This window comes from Protopterus annectens, chromosome 8.part0 (assembly GCF_019279795.1).
Source record: "Protopterus annectens isolate FY-2018-M chromosome 8.part0, PAN1.0, whole genome shotgun sequence".
In the NCBI taxonomy this organism is placed as follows: Eukaryota; Metazoa; Chordata; order Ceratodontiformes; family Protopteridae; genus Protopterus; species Protopterus annectens.
Genome location: NC_056741.1, coordinates 267,905,262 through 267,927,701, shown reverse-complemented (window position 1 = coordinate 267,927,701; position 22,440 = coordinate 267,905,262).

Sequence of the window (22,440 nt, the reverse complement as noted above, 5' to 3'; positions counted from 1 at the left end):
GTGCATCCTGTAACTGTGCACCCCTGTAGTGTGATAGTTAGGGAGGTGTTCTAACCCCAGACTTGGCAACTGTGTTGGTATGTGTGTGTGTCTGACTGAGTAGAGAGCAATGCTTTTTAGGCTACTCACACTCCATACAAATCATATACTCAACTTTGGTAAGGCTACTGATGTCACTCACCTAGAAATGCACGTCTGGGAAAATCATAGCCCAGTAATCTCCAAAGCATGTCCTGTAACTGTGTACTACTGTAGTGTGATAAAGCAGTTAGGTAGGTGCTCTAACTCCAGACGTGGAAGCTGTGTGTTTCTGTGTGTATCTGACTGAGTAGAGAGCAATGCTTTTTTAGGCTACTCACACTCCGTACAATTCATGTACTCAACTTTGGCAAGACTGCTGATGTCACTCACCTAGAAATACACCTCTGGGAAGATTATAGCCCACTAATCTCCATAGCACATCCTGTAACTGCATACTGCTGTAGTGTGATAAAGTAGTTAGGTGGGTGTTCTAACCCCAAATATGGCAACTGTGTTTGTGTGTGCAGTGCTTTTTAGGCTACTCACACTCCGTACAGATCATATACTCAACTTTGGCAAGGCTGCAGATGTCACTCACCTAGAAATACACCTCTGGGAAAGTTATAACCCAGTAGTCTCTGTAATGTGTCCTGTAACTGCATACTGCTCTAGTGTGATAAAGTAGTTAGGTGTTCTAACCCCAGACTTGGAAACTGTTTGTGTGCAAATCTGTGTGTGCCTGACTGACTAGAGAGCAATGCTTTTTAGGCTACTCGCACTCCATACAATTCATATACTCAACTTTGGCAAGGCTGCTGATGTCACACACCTAGAAATACACCTGTGGGATGGGTGTAGCCCAGTAATCTCTGTAGCGTGTCCTGTAACTGCGTACTGCTATAGTGTAATAATGTAGTTAGGTAGATGTTCTAACCCCCAGACTTGGTAGCTGTGCATCTCTAACTGAGTAGAGAACAATGTTTTTTAGTGTACTCACTCTCCTTAGAATTCATATACTCTGGGAAGGTTGTAATGCAGTAATCTCTGTAGTGTGTCCTGTAACTGCGTACTGCTGTAATGTGATTTAGAACTGTAGTAGGGTTCCATCTCCACCCATGGCAGTTCTGGATGTTTTGTGTGATTTCCTTAGGATGTCTGTCAGTAGCCAATGGTACACATGTTATAAGCAGATGTCACCTTCCACACACACCATGTCTGTGAAGACAATCCCAATGACAGTAGCAATAGTCTAGTAATATACCTGCTATACATACCTGACATCCCCTTACACTATGACTTTGGGACTATAGGGGCTGGGGTAGGGCTACACTCCATGTCCAGGACATATGGTAGAACTATATGTACATATACCTATCCAGATAGCCATGTGTATATATATATATATATATATATATATATATATATATATATATATATATATATATATATATTGTCATGGCAACTTCCTGTGTGTGGGCATCAGTGTTACAGACAGCAGGTAGCAATACCTCCTACAAGAGAACCTGCACACTCAGAGTAGTCACATATTTGTAGGAGGATCAGGAACTACAGACAGACTGTGAGTAGAGTTGTGTTATGCTTTTAATAGTACTGGTGTTACAGGGTGTGTGTGTGTGTGTGTGTGTGTGTGTACATACTAGTATACCTTGCAATGCAGTCTGTCTGCATAGCTCACTACTGTGGGCCTATCCTCTTGCTGGACAGAGGTATGCTTATCATGTGTTGTCCGTCCACCACACAGGTCCTGCGTCAGATATTACACTGGCAGTGTGTGTGTTGCATGCTATCAGTACATGGCTACATCTGTTTCTGTTTCTAACCTCAATTCCCTGACTAAGGGTATGTTGCAGACTATCCTGTAACACCAGCAACTTGCTTAATGTATGGCAACAGTGTTCCACATATGTGCCTGTCCTCCAGCCTCTGTCCTCCATCTACATACCAAGCTTTGCACATTTGTCATGCTGTTGGGGGTTGTTCTGTAGTGGGCTGTGAGTATATCACACTGCCATTGCTGCCATTAGTCCACTGTTGTTGTATCCCCCACACATACAGTGGGGCTGGGGCCATATATGTGTGGGTGTCACCTACACAATACATGTGTACCCTTATGCACTCCAGAGGCCAGTGTATGTAACAGTGGTATATGGGACTGTATTACTGAGTCTAGTTGGGGAGCACCATAAATGACCTAGGCTGTTAAATAATGTGGGGGTATCAGGGGTGAGCTGCCACAAAGTATCTGGATGTGCAGTATCGTATACTTCACCTATATTGAAATTACTTACATGAATTGGGGTATTGCAAGCCTACTGCCTCCTGCCATACAGACTGTTCTATTTGTCAGTGTGTTCATGATGGTGTCAGTTATGCCCTGTTATGTACCAGTTACAACCCATTTGATCACAAAACGTCTTTACCTCCTACTGAGTTTGTACAGAGTGTAGATAGAGGCTGCTGAATTACACACCTGCAGTACATACTATTGATTGTTTGGTATCCTGTGGCCCGGTCTGTCTTCACTATTGTACAATTTGAAGGGCTTGGCCTGGACAGCAACAGTTGGGAACCTTTCCAGACTACTGTATTATTGTAACCGTTTCACAAATTCAGTACTCTGTTCTGTTTATATGGTTGTCAGTATCTGAACAGCTATATGACATGGCATATAGAACTGTTATAGTACACAATTAAAGGATTCCAATTTCTGCAAACCTGTGTGTGGTGTCTTTCCTATGACCTTTCTATGGGTATATGTTGCATGCAACGATTGACATTTGTATGGGTGGCCCATACAGTGGCCAGTTGTTCAGGTGTTAATTGTAGGCATAGTGGCTGTTCCATATTGAGTGCACCTTCTACATATGTATCTTACTGTACATATATCTGCATGGGTATGTGTAGTCACATGTATATACATATATATATATATATATATATATATATATATATATATACATATGTCTGTATCTGCATATCCTTGTCTGTGTATCTGTATCCTGGGGATGTTGATGGCTTCCACATATTACATGTCCTATGTGAGGCAGACTGTACTTGGTAGTGTATTGCAGGCGCACATGTTTGGCTGTGGGGGGATGCCTATTGGTACAAGGTGCATAGTGTGTGGGGCCTCTCAATCCCATTAACGGTGTATGTGGACTTATGTGTATTTGTTAATCTGCCCTTGCTATCTACAGATGTATGGCCATATATACCTATATAAATATATATATATCTGCTAACATATATATAACTATGCCCGTATATACCTACATAGATATATATCTGCGTACACATATGTAATGTGCTGTGTATATGTAGACATATAGGTGTAGACACATATATATGTCGATTTAGGCATATGCATGTCTATATGTGCATATATAGTGATATATATGTATATAGAGTTAGAAAAAAAAAAAATATATATATATATATATACACACATATATAGATATGTTGCATCTGTTTAGATTTTAATATAGTTACACTCACAGACATCTAGGTGCTGGTATACAATCTCTGTACTGTTGCATGACAGGACTGGATGATATGTTTCTGAAATCATTGAATTCCTGTCTATCTGTTATGGCTTAGTGGTACATCACCCTGTCTAATGTGTGCAGAACCCTTGTTTTGAGCCTTGCAAAAGCTGTTTATTTTGTTGCTGGGCAGAACACGGCCCGTTGGATACAGAGTGATTAAGGCACGTTAAAGCAGTTGTAAGCAGGTTTACATGGGTTTGCATGGAGCTAAGCATTGCTTCACAGGTTAAGCAATTTAGAAGCTGAGTGTATGAAAATGTAAGCGGAGGTTAGGAGTGGTTACTGTCATGCAAACCCACCCAAACCTGCTCACAACTGCTTTAAAGCGACTTAGTCACTCTGTATCCAACAGGCCATGTTCTGCCCAGCAACAAAATAAACAGCGCTGCAAGGCTCGAAACCAGGACCCGGAACATCATACACAAAGTGATTTACAACTAAGCCATGACAGATATGCATAGTCATGATGTTTTCACATATATATCATCCAGCCCAGGTATTTAACGCTACAGGGAATGTATTCCACCATATAGATGTATGTGTGTGTGTATATGCATATTTAAATGGATATAACATATCTATATATGTAGATATAACTATGGAAATATATACACACACACACACACACATATATATATATATATATATATATATATATATATATATATATATATATATATATATATATATATATATATATATATATATATATATATATATATATATATACACATATATACATAGATATGCATACATCTAGAGATATATATGTTCATAGGTTCATAGGTTGGTACTAGGCTATCAGCCCTAGGGCCTATACAAGCCTAGCCATAACAATTCCCTGGCTATTTCTTCCCACATTATTTACTTTCCTGGACCCCTGTCTAGCATGGCGACTGACGTGATCCCTGAGGTGAATTTCCTTTCTCCCATCCAAATGTCAAGGTTCCTCTTGAAGAGGTCCAAACAGGCACTCTGCTTGACATGTATGGGCAATCTATTCCAGAGTCTGGGGAGTCTCTGGGTCAGGAACCTATCCCTCCAGCATGTTTTGTTTATTGTGATGACAAGGTTTAGATCCCTGGAGCGTGTAGCTCTGAGGGATTGGGATTTCTTAAAGTGTAGCATGTCCAACAGCTCTGGGTTTGACATGGCCTTGTATGTTAAGTAGAGATCGCCTCTGAGTAGACGATATGTGACAGAGTATAGCTGGAGTTTTTTAAGGAGGTCAGCATAGGGCATCTGCTTTAGGCCTGTGATTCTTTTAGTGAGGTATTTCTGAGGCCTTTCCAGTTGTTGCAGATGTCTTGAGAGGTACATACCAAATGGGGCGTTGTATTCTATAATGGGTCTAATGAGGGATGAGTACAGTGGGACAATGACCTCCTTTTTTCTGGATGAAAAGCCCTTTGTGATGAGGTGTGCCACATAGAAGGATTTCCTGACTGTTGTGGCGATGTGGTTATCGAAGGTGAGACCACTGTCCACCTGTGTCCCTAAGTCTCTTATCACACTTTCTGTGTTTAGTGTACTGCCACCTATATGGTAATTCATGGATACATGTTTTTCCCAAAGTGGATAACAATACATTTCTTGGCATTGAGCTTGAGCCCATGGCTCTGGCACCAAGCATCTGTTTCTGTAAGGCCCTTTTGTAGAGTATCCACTTCATTTGGGGATTCAATAATGGCTCCCAGTTTGCAGTCATCTGCAAACTTTGTTAGCCAGAGTCCCTTAGTGTTGACCTGTACTTCAGAGAAGTAGATGCCAAACAAGAGCGGCCCCAGGACTGAACCCTGAGGTACTCCACTTGTCACTTGTCTGGAGCTGGATTTGGAGTAGGCTACTTTTACAGTGTGAGTTCTATTAGTAAGCCATTTAGCAACCCATTGGGTGACATAGGGATTAATACCCAACTTAGTAAGTTTATCTATGATTCCAGAGTGAGGGATGGTGTCAAAGGCCTTGACAAGGTCTAGATAGGCTGTGTGGACCACCTTACCCTTGTCCATGGCTCTGGAGACTGATTCAAAGAAGTCAATCAGGTTCAGGAGACAAGATCGGCCCTTCACAAACCCAAACTGGGTGGGGTCCAGTGTTTGAAGGTTGTCAATGTCTTTGTTTATAAGTTCCATGATAATACGCTCCATGGCCTTGCAGATAAGGCTTGTCAGACTGATGGGATGGTAGTTTCCGGGATCCAAGGTGGATCCCACCTTGTGGATTGTATACATCCAAACGTCTTTTCGTAAACACCTCGCTTAAATTATTGCATTTCTATAAGGAATTCCTCATCTTTCATTACCATTCATGCAGCCCTTACTAGTTGTCCCTTAACAACTGATAATTTTTGATGTAAGGGGTGACAACTACTAAAATGAAGAAATGCATTAGAATATGTCTCCTTTCAAAATATCTTAGCACAATAACAATTCACTATGTCCTTCCTTAAGTCGACATCCAAATAAGCTATTTGATTGGTGTTAAAATTGGATGTAAACGTAAAGAACTGTGTAGTGCTATTAAAATACAATAACATGTCAGAAGCATATTTTTCATCCCCATCAAAAATCATAAAGATATCATTCAAAAAACATGTAATATACAATTCTGTTGGCAGTCTGTAGGTTGTTCCTTATATAGTGCTGTTCCCAATAAGCCATTACTAAGTTAGCCAGGCTAGCACCACATGGTGATCCCATTGCCACCCCGACTTTTTGTAAGTAAAACCTGTTATTAAAGGTTAATAAATTCTGGAAAAGGACAATATCAATAAGTTCCTCGATAAGTGATATTTCTGTTAATGAAGCACCCTTACTACGCATCATGTAACTGACCCACTCAACACCCTCCAAATGAGGTATCAAGGAATATAAATCTTTCACATCAACCGTGACAAAGGTGTAGTTTGGATGGAAATCTAATGCATTAATGTTTGAAAGGAAAGTCCAAGAGTCCTTACAAATTTGACTCTCCTGGACTAGATATTTCTTTAAGGTGTGGTCAATAACATTAGCTAGGGGATACGTGATGCTGTTTCTTGCATCCACTAATGGTCTCATAGGGGGGTCCTTAATGTTTTCTTGGACTTTTGGGATTTCAGGGTGTTGTTTAGTCAAGACAATAATGATGTTAATGAGTTTAAAATAGCAAGCACATTTTATTCACTCTTACACCCTGTTTTGAACCTTTTTGAACAAATTTGTGAATTGGATGTACGGAACGTTTTAGAACAGGATAAGAGGTCTATCCCTCATGTGTCTAACATCAGTAGCGAGGAAAAATTATTGCTGGAGGGTTTACAACAAGCAGGGTTATGAGTGATGCAACCAGATAAGGGGGGAGGTTTGGCTATAATGTATAATGATGAATACATTAGCAGGATGGAAAAGGTCCTGAATAGTGATACTTATGTTGAAGTATCCAAGTCCGTGGTTAATAGTGCTTACTCTAGAATTTGTTCATGGTTAAATTATTTATTCATTGACACTAGATTTGACATGGACCTATTAAATTATTTATCAATGCCAGCCCCCCGGATTCCTATACTTTTTAGAATCCCAAAAGACCACAAAAACATTAAGGACCCCAATATGAGAACATTAGTGGACACAAGAAACAGCATCACGTATCCCCTAGCTAAAGTTATTAACCACACCTTAAAGAAATATGTAGTCCAGGAGAGTCAAAGTTTTTTTTTCCTGTAGCTAGGGACCCAGGAGCAACTTCAAGACTTCATCACATACTTGGAGGATAGTAAGTATTTTCAATGTTTTACTTTGCATACCTGATTGAAAAAGATTGTTTTTTTTGGATGTAAAGATATACAAGGTTGACAATTCAATGTTGGCCACTAGAGTATATAGGAAGGAATGTTGGAAAAATGCTTTGCTTATGAAGGATAGTATGCATCCACAACATGTTTATCCAAACATAGTAAAAGGACAATTCATGAGGACATCCAGATTATGTACGGATGATCTCATTTTCCAACAATAGACTGAATGGTTGATGTTTAATTTTCAGGAAAGGGGCTATAAAGAGTGAGAGTTGACAGCTATAAAGACGGACTTCATAAGTACAAGGAATGACCGTGGACGACTGTGGTTTGATAAACACAGAATACAAGAGAATGTGATGGCAACTACTAACAATGTATATAAATATGCCAGGATCACTATGAAATATAATAATCAAACAGGATGTATCTGTTGCATAATAAGAGATAATTGGAAGATTCTGACTATGTTTGATGATTTGAAGGGAGTAGTTAGTCAAGAACCGTGTTTTTCCTTTAGAAATAATGCTAATCTACAGAGTTTACTTTGCAGAGATTCTCAACCCTCTATGATTTATTTTATTTATTTATTTATTTATTTATTTTATTTTACATTTGTTAACCGGGACAGTCCATTTGGATACATGTCCATTTTCAGTGGAGGCACAGGGAGAAAAGCTCCAAAGAGACAATTTACAAGACATACAGACATTGGTTAAAAACATTTTTCAACTAGGTCCACTAAGAATTTCTAGATGAGAACACAAATTCAGTGTCATGCTATAGATAGGTACATTTATCAGTAGGTTTGTAAACAGCAGTAAAGCAAGCAAATTAACACAAATATATTCTAATTATTTTGTTGTGATGAACAAGTTTTTGTAGTTGAGTCAAAAGATTATTAAGGCAAGAGTTGCATTAGTATAAAAGTGGGACTGGAGTTAGTCTGGTGTGGAGCAGGGACAAAGCCATTTGTTGTTTAGGTGACTTTTGATAGACCTTTTAAATTTGAGTAGGGAAGATTCAAGAATTATAGATGTGGGGAGGGAATTCCAGATTTTGGACATGTAAGAAAAGTAGAGGAAGTCACCAGCATGGTTGTGGGTTCTAGTCTGATGCTGCCCCCTTCCACATGGAAGATTGGAATGTTTATATGTGGTAACTGTAAAGCATGCCTGTGCATTAATAAGGCCAACAGTTTTACACATCCAGTAACTAAGAAAATATTTAAACTATTTTTGTATGTTAATTGCCATGCAAAGAATCTGATCTATCTTGCTACATGCAAACAATGTCAGTGTTTTTATGTGGGGAAGATGAACTGTATGCTGAAAGAAAGAATTCTTCAGGTTATTAGTAACATAAGATGTCAAGAGAAGTGTAACGCATTGTATAAACATATTATTGACTTCTCAACACATAACTTTCTTTTTATGGTCCTACAGGTGGTGTTTACAGATTTAAAGGGTGGAGATGTAATAGATCGTACTGAAATGGATGAACCAAGATGGATAGCTGAATGAAGAGCGGATATTCATCCAGGTTTGAATGATGTCATCTCATTGAAACCCATTTTGAAGGGGCATAGACCCTGTTTTAGATCCTAATTGGTTACACCTGATTTCCAAGATTTGTGATTGGATGTACATTGTTTTTAATTTTGTGGAAGTGCGCATTATGGTAGATCTGAAGAAGGGCAACTGCCTAACAGTGCTTATCATTTTTATGGTATTCATTAAAGGTTTATTTATCTACTAGCCTTGGTGGTTTGACTTGGTTGTTTAGTACTAGGGGAATCATCAGGAATGGAAGTAGAAGTTAAGACACGTTCTGCAACAAGAACATTGTCTGGATTGCTCTGAGATCTAGAGTCTGTATCACAGTAACAATGCTGCAATATCAATTCTGATACAATAAGATGTCTGTGATTTTTCCTGTACTCCACACCATCAGATTCTAAGAAGCAGGATCTCGGCTCGGCACATATACTTGTTACTTGACCAATCCAGTCGAAATCTTTCACAGTTTGCATCCTTACTGTCTCTCCTTCTTTCAATAGAAGAAGAAATCAGCTCGATTTATCATAGCTGGACTTCTGGAAAGAACACTTTCTGTATAGTTGGGCTCTGATTGTTTTGTTGTTCATTGCTTTAGGCCTCAACAAACTGGAACTGATAGGCAATGTTGTTATGGTTTGCCTAGATAGAAGTTTCTGAGCAGGTGAGCAGAGTATATCGTCATGGGTTATGTTTCTGAGATCAAGTAAATTCAAAAAGACATCAGTATTATCACACTTTGACTTCTCTAGAACTTGCTTTGCACTCTGTACTGCACGTTCAGCTAGTCCATTTGACTGTGGGTATGCTGGACTACTACCAACATGTACAAAGTTCCATTCTTTTGCAATTTTCTGAAACAACTGACCGGTAAATTGGGTACCATTGTCAGAAATCACTTTGTGTGGACCACCCTGGACTGAGAAATAATGTTTCAGCTTGGTGATAAAAGCAGTGGAAATTAGATTAGGTAGTAAATCAATCTCAAACCCGTTCAAATAAGAGTCTACCAACACTAAGTAATGCTGATTGTTCCACTCGGATATATCAGTGGCTACTGTTGACCAAGGTAGTTCAAGAACTTGACTTAGCTGAAGTGGTTCTTTTTGCAAATGCAGTTTAGTACTATTGCATATGGAACAAGAAGAAAGTACTTTATCAATGTCTTTTGCTAGAGAAGGCCAAAATACTAGTCCTCTCACCCTTCTTTTGGTAGATTCAGAACCTGGGTTACTACAATGCAAAATCTGGATATATTTACACTGTAAGGAAGCAGGAACAACAATTTTAGGACCATTGAAAATAATGCTGTCTTCAATCCACATCTCATCTCTGTAAGGAAAATAAGTTTGCACTTCAGGTGGTACACTAGATTGCTTTGATGGTCATCCAACATTAATGTAGTGGTTGAGCTTTTGCAAAATTAGATCAGTCTTTGTATGATCTCTCAGCTCATCAAGTCTCATGATAAAAAAAATATGCGCTTCCATGACATAAAGTCAAAATTCTCTTCATGAAGCTGTTCCGTTGTATTTCTGGATGACATGGATAAAGCATCAGCCAGATTTCAGTTTGGGTAAGAGATCTAGATGCATAGGCTATTGGTCTGCCTTCTTGAAGAATAACTGCACCAAGATCAAATTTTGAAGCATCACAGGAAAGAGTGACTGGTCTGTTAACATTATGATATCTTAATGTGGGTGGGGTGGCAATTTTCTGCTTAAGGTCTTCAAATGTTCTCCGGTGCTGTTCCAACCAAGACCATGTAACATTTTTGCACGTTAGCTCTCCCAAAGGTGATGTCAACTCACTGAAGTCTGGTACAAACTTGCTTAGATAGCTGATCATATGAAGAAAATGTGGTAGAGCTTGAATTGTTTCTGATGCTGGCATCTCAAGGATGGCTGCTTGCTTGGATGGGTCTGGTCGAAAGCCACTGGTAGTAAATAAATGATCTACATATGCAACTTCTGGGTGTCTGAATGTATATTTCACAGGATTGAGCTTTAAGTTCACTTCACGTGCTCTGCCTAGAATTCTCCAAAGGTTTCTGTCATGCTTCCTGAACTGTACCCATAGGATGATGTGGTCTCTTTAATGCTTTGTTCAAATCTCTTGGATCAATACATATTCTGATTTTGTCTGAGCCATTTTGTGTGCTGCTACCATGGATGACACCCATTCAGTTGGTTCTGTAACTGGACAAATTGCATCTTGCTGCACCATTTTATCTAACTGAACTTTGACATTATCTTGCATAGCTATCACAACTTTTCTTGCTGGCCTGACCAGGAGTTTGCCAAAAAACATGCAGCTGCCTGGCTTTATTTATGCTTAATGTGCCCTTTTTACCCTTAATTATATTTGATGTGCTTATTTAATCTTTTTTCATGCCCATTATACTTTTTTGTGCTCATTTTGCTCTAAACATGCCCATTTTAGTTTAAACATGCTCATTTTGCAAGTCTGGGGTATATCCAAACCTTTCATGTGCTTTTCTGATAAAATTTTCTGATAATTGTGCCACTTGCTTGTTTAATAATGTGGTCTGTGCCCTTGTAAAGCTCTGTTTTATCTTTTTTCATAAAATAAATCATCCGTGCAAGCTTTCATTACCTTTGGTTCATTTCTGGCCCTTTTTTGTGCTCAGTTCTCTTAGTTTAACTTCCCTGTTAACTCTGCACCTCATAGCTCTGAAAAGCAGTCTCTGGTTTCCTGGTTCTGGCATCATGTCGCTTGTCTGGTCAAGATAAAACAGACAAGCATGCATGGGTTCTGTTCAAGTAGCTTTATTATGTACAAACAGGATTAAAGCTTAATAACTTTAACTTAGATAAACTTGTAAACAAACTAGCTATCACACTCATATAAATAAAACAGTGTGTTGCCTGTGGAAGAGGAGCAAAAAACATTGTCATGGATAATAGAAAATGAATGGTTATAGACATGAATGAATATCAGAAGGAAATATATTTAATATATTGAAGGAAAGAACAGAAGAGAGTAAGGAACAGAAAAAAGTCTTAAAATAAATATTAGAAAATATGAAAGAATGGGAAAAAAACATGACTGCAATGTGGAACTAACACCACCAGACTAGATAAAGAAAATAGTCAGGAAGAAAGACATATTTAAAGACCAAAAGCAAAAGTTATAAGGGTTGGCAACACATGGTCACTGGTGTCAGGGAATGGGGATAACATTAAGCACTATAAGAGGATTTTAGCAGTAATGCAGAGATGGCAGTAAAATGAAAACATATACAGTATCTAACAGACCATATTTGATAATGATAGATCATTTTTTATGGATTGATTTCAATTGTCAAGAAAAGAGGATAAAAGGAGAAAATAAAGTACAAAATTTAGACTAGACGTATTGTAGAGTCATATGCATGTGTTCATGTGTGATAGATATCTATTTATGGGTGCACTGATTATCATCAAAACAACCAAATGTCGACCGTCAAAATATTGACATACTTCTGCACGTGCACTGAGCAGTAACCTTCCCCCAGATTTACAAAGCCCTTTATTGCGTGCAGGATTAGTCTAACAGCTATTTTCAGCAATATGGCCGACGTGCGATCCAGGAACGAGTTCCCGGGATGTGCACGTGAGCTCTTAGATTAATTCTGCACGGACCGAGCTCCTGTATGCAAATTACCCTCATTTGTAGGTTAAAACTATGCGAATGAGGGTAAATTAAAATCCAGGAAGCCGGCAGTTGTCTGTGCAGGATGAGTGCAGTCTGCAGAAATGTACTCAGTTAGTAACCAAGTACGTTTATGCAAACTACAAAACGGAGCTATGACAGCTCCAAATAAAGACTGCATATCATTGAGGAAGCATGCCAATGGCCAAGTAGAAGGCCATTGGCTTTGCAAAATGTGTAAAAAAATTAAAAAAATAAAAAACTTTTTTTTTTGACGATCTCGCCTGTTTAAGCATAGGGTAGCAGCGCGCGAACGAGATCGGGGCAAATAATAAAATAAACCTAAACTAAGCATCCTAACTAAAAGCAGTATTCTGCCATGCAAGTCAATGGCAGGCAGAGTACAACCTTGCCAGTGAGTAATGGTTGCTAAGGGGGTAGGCTCAGTGTGGGACATGTAACTATGCATTAGTAGGCATTCCTATGCAAATGAGGGGAAGGATAGTGAATCCTGGTTTTCCCCAGGGTGTGAGGCAGGTCCCAAGAGTGTAAATGTATAAATAGCTGGGTGCAATACTAGGATATAGGTGACATCATGGGGTGTGTGTCAGACATACTGTAAGCAGATTGGAGCCCTGTGGCACAGGATTGCTCCTAGCTTAGCACAGCTCAGTTAGTGGTGTGTCTAAACCTGCCTAGCACTCTACAAAGTGTAAGCGGGTGTGCGCACCATACACTGGGTTTTACAGGAATTTAAACCAGAAAATAGCAGCTCTGTGCACGTTTGAGAACTTTGCGCAGCGGGCACACGGGCTTAAACAGGGAGGTAAATGGAAGGGAAAACAGCAGTAAGAAGGTAATCAAGGAAAACTAGCTTAGCTGGCAGGTGAAATGTATCCAAATCAGCTAATTACACAGGCAGCAGTCCAGCCCAGCCCAGCACACCACTATAAACTATGCAAACACCTTTCCCCCTTGTTTTTTCCCAAATACTCTGCACCACTGGTGTATATGAATGGGGAAATTTTACAAAACAAAAGCAAGAGAAAACATGTTAGGGGCTGCTTTTGCTATCATAAACCAGCATGTGCAAGAGGCTAAGGGTGGAGAGGTTGTCAATGCTGCTGAGCAGCCCACAGTGAGGAGACGGTCAAGAGTGTACAGACCCAGGGTAACCTACCTAACAAGGGCTGCATGAGCTGGAGATAATGGAGTGCTATAGGGTGACAGGAACCTCCTACAGCAAATTGTTGAGCTGTGCCGGCCACGCCTCACACACAGAACTAACAGAGGGGAACCCATCCCAGTGGATACCAAGGTATGTGTAGGCCTAAGAATACTAGCTATAGGTACCTTCAAAAGGCCAACTGGGGATATGATGTGGATTTCACAAGCATTAGCATCCAGTGTACTCCACCAGTTCCTGAATGCCATGTCAGCACATGCCCGTGAGCACATATATTTTCTTATCACCCATGAGGCGTTAGCCAGCAATATGCGTCTTTTACACCAAATAGCAGAATACCCTGAGGTAGTGAGTGCAATAGACTGCACGTACATATGCATCAAAGCACCACCTGGTGAGTGGGGTAGAGTCTACATCAAACACAAGGGATTCTCCTCCATCAACTGCCAGGTCGTGTGTGATGCCCAGGGCATAATAATGAATGTGTGTTCTGGCTGCCCTGGAAGCTATCACGATTCCCGCATCTGGTATCTGAAGCAGCTGTACCAGAGATTTGCCAATGGGGACATCCCACATGGTCACCTAGTGGGGGATACTGGATACGCACTCTAGCCATGGCTGATGGCACCCATCAGAAATGCACACACACCCGAACAAGAACTCCATAATGAGGCACATGCACGAACATAAATCATAATCATACAGCATGTGTTTGGGATGCTCAAGTCATGGTTCCAGTGCCTGGACACATCTGGTGGAGCCTTGCAGTACTCACCAACTACATGTACCCAAATTGTCCTTGTATGTGCCATGCTACACAATATGATCCTGCTGAAACAGCTGCAGCAGGAACAGCATGGGGCAGGGCCACAGAGCCCCCCACCATTGCCAAGGCCTGAACAGGCACAGAGTGACTTGGAGAATGAGCAACCTGAGCCTGTACCAGTAGGCAGAAGGAGGCATGCCCAGTATGCCCTTTGGCAAAGAGGCAACACATAGTACATGCACTGACACAGTAGGGACCCAGAGAATGACACCTCTCTCTGACTCATGCATACAGTAAAAGGGATGCCAAACATGACACTACCTGTGCTCAACCATGTAGAGGGAGTGTACTATGTGCATCCGACACAGATAGGCAGCACCACCCCCAATACTGGGACACCCACAAGGTAAGTAACTCACACATGCTTGTTGGTGGTGGTCAGATACCCAACAACAGTTACAGCCAGCAGGATAGGTGTAGACAAACACAAACAAATGCTGTACTATGCCCTCTGAATGAGTGCTATTGGTAACCCCTCTCCCAGACCTACACAGACAGACTACAGTAGGCCAGGCAGTTGGATGTAAGTTGTGACGGCTAAGAAGTCAGGAACTAATATGTAGGTAGTTAAAGCAAAGATCTGCAGTACACTGGTATGCCTCTAGCCAGCATGATAAGTAAGACTACAGACTGAAATGGAGTACCTGACATACCAGTACAGTCCTAGCAAATGTGTACAAGTGTCAAGTTAGCCTCCCCATCCTTTGTACACTTATAGTAACAGTTAGGTGTGCCCTTCCACTTTTGTGTAGAAATGTACAAATAGTCAGGTGTGCCCTCCCCCAAATCCTACATAAAAATATAGTAACAGTCAGGTGTGCCCCCCATTCCTGTGTAGAAATGTAGAAATAGGCAGGTGTGCCCCCCATTCTACATAGAAATATTGTAATAGTCAGGTGTGGCACCCCCAAACCTGTGTAGAAATGTAGAAACAGTCAGGTGTCGCCCCTCCCGCTATGCAGAAATGTAGCAACAGTCAATGCCAAATGACCGATGGATACCCTGCAGTCACAGCATGCTACCTGTCGGTGTACAACACAAAGGTCAGCACCGCAGTACAAACTACCTGGACTTGATCCACACATGCAGTACAAATGGCCATACTGGGCATGCTCACACACTTAGAGGAATGAAGGCAATGTCAGGCAATAACATACTGAAAGGTCATACTGGGCATGCTCACACACTTAAACACATGAAGGCCATGTCTGCAAACACCAGTGGACCAGACATATCTGGCAGTCGCAGTTCTTAGTGCAGATACATGTCAGTATGCACCACTCCTGCCTTGCACACATAGTAGATAGGAATACAGACATATATGTAAGGACAACACACTATAATAAGTCAAAGGTAGATGAACATAGATGTGTGGAAGAGGGTGACCATGACAAGGAGCCATCTGGGCCTGTCTCAACTAACACACAACCAAAGGGCCCCAAACACATGAGGTGCAGATGTCACTCACTGCAGATACTAGCCACCAGTATCTGTCAGCATGACAGACTGTGGTGCATGTAAAATGAAAACGAAGCTCCGTTCAAACTGACAAAAGGTCTTTAATGATGCTTAAAATCCACCAAGTTGAGCGCTTTCGTCTGCCCTAAGCAGACTTCATCAGAATAATGAATCAACAGTGCCTCACATTTTTATACAATTCTATTAAATCAACAATTATTCAATAATTAACAAATTGGTTAATTAAAACAATCAAATGTATAATTTTAAAAAAAACATTAATATAGCAAGTTGGGTTTCTCAGACTGAGTTAACCCCTTAGTGTTTTTCTGTTATTTGATCCACTAACTAAAGTGCAACTATGCTAATAAATACTTAAAAATATATATGTTGTCTTTATGTGTTATATATTTATATTTGTTTTTAATGTGTTCTTAATAATTAACAATTAGATATTTTTCTTAAAAAATTATGTCATTTGAGTTGCAATATGTGTTTCAATATAATAAAAAAATATATAGATAGTTTAACTTCATAAAAGGTATTAATAGTTTATATATTCATGTAAAAACTATATAGGTATATTTATTAGGAGAAGCAAGTAAATGAACATATAAATAAACTTATATATGAACTATGTTTCAAAATAAAATTTCAAGATTGAAATTTGATAATTATGGTAATAGAAAACTTTAGATAGGTAAAATAATTGTAAGTGTCTTATGGTTCAAGACAATGTATACTCTTAAAATATAATAAAAATCACAAAGTGAAATAATCTGATGTGGTTAATAATAATAATGATAGGATAAAATTTAACATTAAAACCTTTTAAGTTAATTGTTAACCAGGTTGTATATAGTAATTAGAACATGTTAAAAAGTTTATAAATATCTAAAATTTATCTTGGAAACAATTCTCCCTTGGTCCAATAAAATATATTGTATTGAGTTTAAACAGGATCAAACTGAGGCAGCTTTGTCAATTAATATCGCCTTTATATTAATATATTCGTTGAGACCTGGAAAGTAATTTGACTTTAGTCTCAACTGCCACTCGATCTCTCTTTGTAGTAGGATGTTCTTAAAATCACCTCCCCTAGTATCTGTTTTTATTAATTCTAAAATAGCAAACTTAAAAATCTGTAAAACCTTCACAATGTACAGAATGTTTATAGAGGGCACTAGTCTCTTTCTTCACCTTAATGTCGTTTGTAGGTTCATAAATTCTCTCCCTAAGTGCCCTCTCGGTTTTACCCACATAGAAGGAGGTGCATTTAGTACAATTGGCTAAATAAACTAACATCCTACTACGGCAGTTGCCTTTACAGAACGAAACCTTGCTATTGAGACCATTTCTGAGTATTATATCTTCAACCTGGTTAATATGTGTACATTGTCTGCAACTCCCACACTTAGTTGTACCTTTCTTTATGTTCTTATCAAATTAAATTCTATCTCTTTCAAACAATCTTTTAAAGTTCATGCCAGTCTTGTATGTCAATACTGGCTTATTTCCAATAACTTCATACATTTCTTTGTTGGTCTTCATAATAGACCAATTGTTTTCTAAAATTTTAGTAAAACAATCTGAAAACTCATTGTACTCTACGATACATGCCCTTGAAAAATCTTTTGTATTGTCCCTTTGATGTTCATTATATGTAAATTTTTGACCTAACAGAGGTTTGTACTTAATCCCCCACCCTAAATATATTTCATCCAAAATTTCACCAACTAAATCTCTAGGATATCCACTTTCTAAGAATTTTTCCATTAAAAATACAAACTCGTTCAATAAATCCTTGCATTCTGAAGTCATCCTTGCAATTCTAACAGCCTGCCCCTTAATTATACTTTTCTTTTGATGAAAAGGGTGTAGGCTGTTAAAATGAAGGTAACTGTTACACCAAGTATTTTTTTGAAAAATATTAGACTTAAAACCTTTTGCTTTTTTACTAAGAGTAATGTCCAAGTAATTTATACTGTGATTCTGTACTTCGTGAGTAAAAGACAAAAAGTTGGTGGTTTCATTAATATATTTCATAAATTCCTCCAATTCATTTTCATAGTCATCTTCCCAAACAAGGAAGATGTCGTCCAAGAACCTAAGATAGATTTTAATATTTTTCTTGAACATACTGGGGAAAATATATTTCTCCTCCCAACCAAGGAGGACAAGATTTGTGTATATGGGGGCACATGCTGCCCCCATAGCTACCCCCATCACTTGTCTATAATATTCTCCCTGAAACGATATGAAATTATTATCCAAAACAACTTCAGACAACTCTAATATCAATAGTTTGGTGTTAGTTGGAGCCTCTAGGTATCTATGAACGCTGTTCTCAAAATAATCAAACCCCGTATCTCTAGAAATACATGTAAAAAGGTCCTTGACATCTATAGTAACCAGTTTACAAGTTTCAGACCACAAATGTTCGTTAATTTTACCCAGAAAATCCCATGAGTCGTGAACTAAATGTTCTTGCTTTTTAACAATGTCCTTTAAGGTTTGATCAATAAATACTGCCAATGGGTGGGTCTTAGAATTCTTTGCTGAAACTATAGGACGAAAAGGAGGTTCCAAAATATTTTTGTGGATTTTGGGTATTCCGAAGAATTGGGGTATACGTGGATACTTTTGTTTTAAGAAATTATAACTCCCAATCTCTATTCTGTTTTCTATAAGGTACTCTTCTAACAGAGAGTCTATCCTTTTATAGGCTATTTGGACTTCATTAAATGAAACAGTAGTGTAGGTTTCTTTATCATTCAACAAGGCAGTTAACACATCGTTGTATGCTTCCTGATGACAAATAACCACTCCCCCACCTTTGTCTGGTTGCATGAATCTTAGGTTAACCTTTTCCCTTAAGGTGTCAAGGAGTTTTCTTTCATCTTCATTTAAATTGTTAGTTGTAGTCCCTCCTTTAAATTTTCCATATGTTTCATAAATTTCATTAGTTACTATGGTTTCAAAAATATTAATAACCGGATGTAGTGGGGGATTGTAAACGCTCCTTCTGGTTAGATTTGGAGAAGTGAAAGTCATATCTCTCTCTAGAATGTTCTCATTTGTATTTTTGTTGAAAGGTTCTCTTTGATGGTTAATTAAACTTAAGTTCAATTTTCTAAGGTATAACTTCAGTTCCAACAATATGTTTGCTAGATCACCACGAAAAGACTTAACAAATTTAAATCCCTTTGAAAACAGTTCAAAATGTTGTTTTTCTAATTTCAAACTAGTGTAGTTATGTATCTTAAAACCTTTATACTGAAAGGTAATCCCATTACTTTCTTGCCTAATTACATCTATCTCCCTCTCCTTCCCCTGTTTTTCCATGCAGACTGTGGTGCATGTGCCAGCTGTGCAACATTTATTTATTTATTTTACATTTGTTGACCGGGCTAGTCTGGCTGGATATATTTCCATTTTCAGTAGAGGCCTGGGGAGAAAAGCTCCACACAAATTTTAACAAAAAGTCAAAAATAAACAAGCAAATGGACAAATCATCATAGATGAAAAGACAAATAAAAAAAATAGTATCCAATAACAGGTATACACATGAAGAGAATCACATTTCTAAGACTAACATTATTAGCTGTAGTATCATCAAGAACAAAGCACAAAACAGAGAGCAAAATTGACTTATAATATTATATAGAATTAATCTTAGTAACAAAAGGAAAAAGAGAAACACTATAATAGGAGAGGAGGAAGGGAAGCAGTTTAAGAAAAGTGAAGGAAAAGTTAAAAAGAGAAAAAAAAAATGGATGAGAGAGATTAACAAGACTGTACAAGGAAGTAGTCATCTAGTAGCGGTATACACGTACCTGTGACATATGACCCCATGTGTGCCCACATGTGGCATGTCAACCCTTACATGAATGGGTTATGGCCCATGCACGCACTGCCCTCCCCATAACAGTATTATGGCAAGCCTGCTGAGGTCATCCAATGTGAAACACACCTTTGGGAGAGCTGTAGCTCAGTAATCTCCATGGTGCGTCCCATAACTGCGTACTGCTGTAGTGATAAAATAGCTGGGCAGTAGTGCTAACCCCAGACTTGGTGAGGGTGTGTTTGTGTGCGTGTCTGTCTGTCTCCGACTGTGTAGAGAGAAATGCTTTTAAGGGTACTCACACTCCATACAATTCATGTACTCAACTTTGGCAAGGCTGCTGATGTCACATGTCACTCACCTGGAAATACACCACTGGGAAACTCATAGCCTAGTAATATCAGTAGTGTGTCTTGTAACTGCATCCTGCTGTAGTATGATAAAGTAATTAGGTAGGTGTTCTAACCCCAGACCTGGTAACTGTGTGTTTGTGTGTGAATCTGTGCGTGTCTGACTGAGTAGGGCACAATGCCTTTTAGGCTACTCACACTCCGTACAATTACTATACTCAACGTTGGCAAGGCTGCTGATGTCAGTCACCTAGAAATACACCTCTGAGAAGATTATAGCACAGTAATCTCCATAGTGCATCCTGTAACTGTGCACTCCTGTAGTGTGATAGTTAGGGAGGTGTTCTAACCCCAGACTTGGCAACTGTGTTGGTATGTGTGTGTGTGTCTGACTGAGTAGAGAGCAATGCTTTTTAGGCTACTCACACTCCATACAAATCATATACTCAACTTTGGTAAGGCTACTGATGTCACTCACCTAGAAATGCACGTCTGGGAAAATCATAGCCCAGTAATCTCCAAAGCATGTCCTGTAACTGTGTACTAATGTAGTGTGATAAAGCAGTTAGGTAGGTGTTCTAACTCCAGACGTGGAAGCTGTGTGTTTGTGTGTGTATCTGACTGAGTAGAGAGCAATGCTTTTTTAGGCTACTCACACTCCGTACAATTCATGTACTCAACTTTGGCAAGACTGCTGATGTCACTCACCTTGAAATACACCTCTGGGAAGATTATAGCCCACTAATCTCCATAGCACATCCTGTAACTGCATACTGCTGTAGTGTGATAAAGTAGTTAGGTGGGTGTTCTAACCCCAAATTTGGCAACTGTGTTTGTGTGTGCAATGCTTTTTAGGCTACTCACACTCCGTACAGATCATATACTCAGCTTTGGCAAGGCTGCAGATGTCACTCACCTAGAAATACATCTCTGGGAAAGTTATAACCCAGAAGTCTCCGTAATGTGTCCTGTAACTGCATACTGCTCTAGTGTGATAAAGTAGTTAGATGTTCTAACCCCAGACTTGGAAACTGTTTGTGTGCGAATCTGTGTGTGCCTGACTGAGTAGAGAGCAATGCTTTTTAGGCTACTCACACTCCATACAATTCATATACTCAACTTTGGCAAGGCTGCTGATGTCACACACCTAGAAATACACCTGTGGGATGGGTGTAGCCCAGTAATCTCTGTAGCGTGTCCTGTAACTGCGTACTGCTATAGTGTAATAATGTAGTTAGGTAGATGTTCTAACCCCCAGACTTGGTAGCTGTGCATCTCTAACTGAGTAGAGAACAATGTTTTTTAGTGTACTCACACTCCTTAGAATTCATATATTCTGGGAAGGTTGTAATGCAGTAATCTCTGTAGTGTGTCCTGTAACTGCGTACTGCTGTAATGTGATTTAGAACTGTAGTAGGGTTCCATCTCCACCCATGGCAGTTCTGGATGTTTTGTGTGATTTCCTTAGGATGTCTGTCAGTAGCCAATGGTACACATGTTATAAGCAGATGTCACCTTCCACACACACCATGTCTATGAAGACAATCCCAATGACAGTAGCAATAGTCTAGTAATATACCTGCTATACATACCTGACATCCGCTTACACTATGACTTTGGGACTATAGGGGCTGGGGTAGGGCTACACTCCATGTCCAGGACATATGGTAGAACTATATGTACATATACCTATCCAGATAGCCATGTGTATATATATATATATATATATATATATATATATATATATATATATATATATATATTGTCATGGCAACCTCCCACTATAAATCCCTACAGCATGTGGGCGTGGTCCCTTTACATTTCCTGTGTGATGGATATCCTTCCTGTGTGTGGGCATCAGTGTTACAGACAGCAGGTAGCAATACCTCCTACAAGAGAACCTGCACACTCAGAGTAGTCACATATTTGTAGGAGGATCAGGAACTACAGACAGACTGTGAGTAGAGTTGTGTTATGCTTTGTATAGTACTGGTGTTGCAGGGTGTGTGTGTGTGTGTGTGTACATACTAGTATACCTTGCAATGCAGTCTGTCTGCATAGCTCACTACTGTGGGCCTATCCACATGCTGGACAGCGGTATGCTTATCATGTCTTGTCCGTCCACCACACAGGTCCTGCGTCAGATATGACACTGGCAGTGTGTGTGTTGCATGCTACTGATACACGGCTACATCCATGTC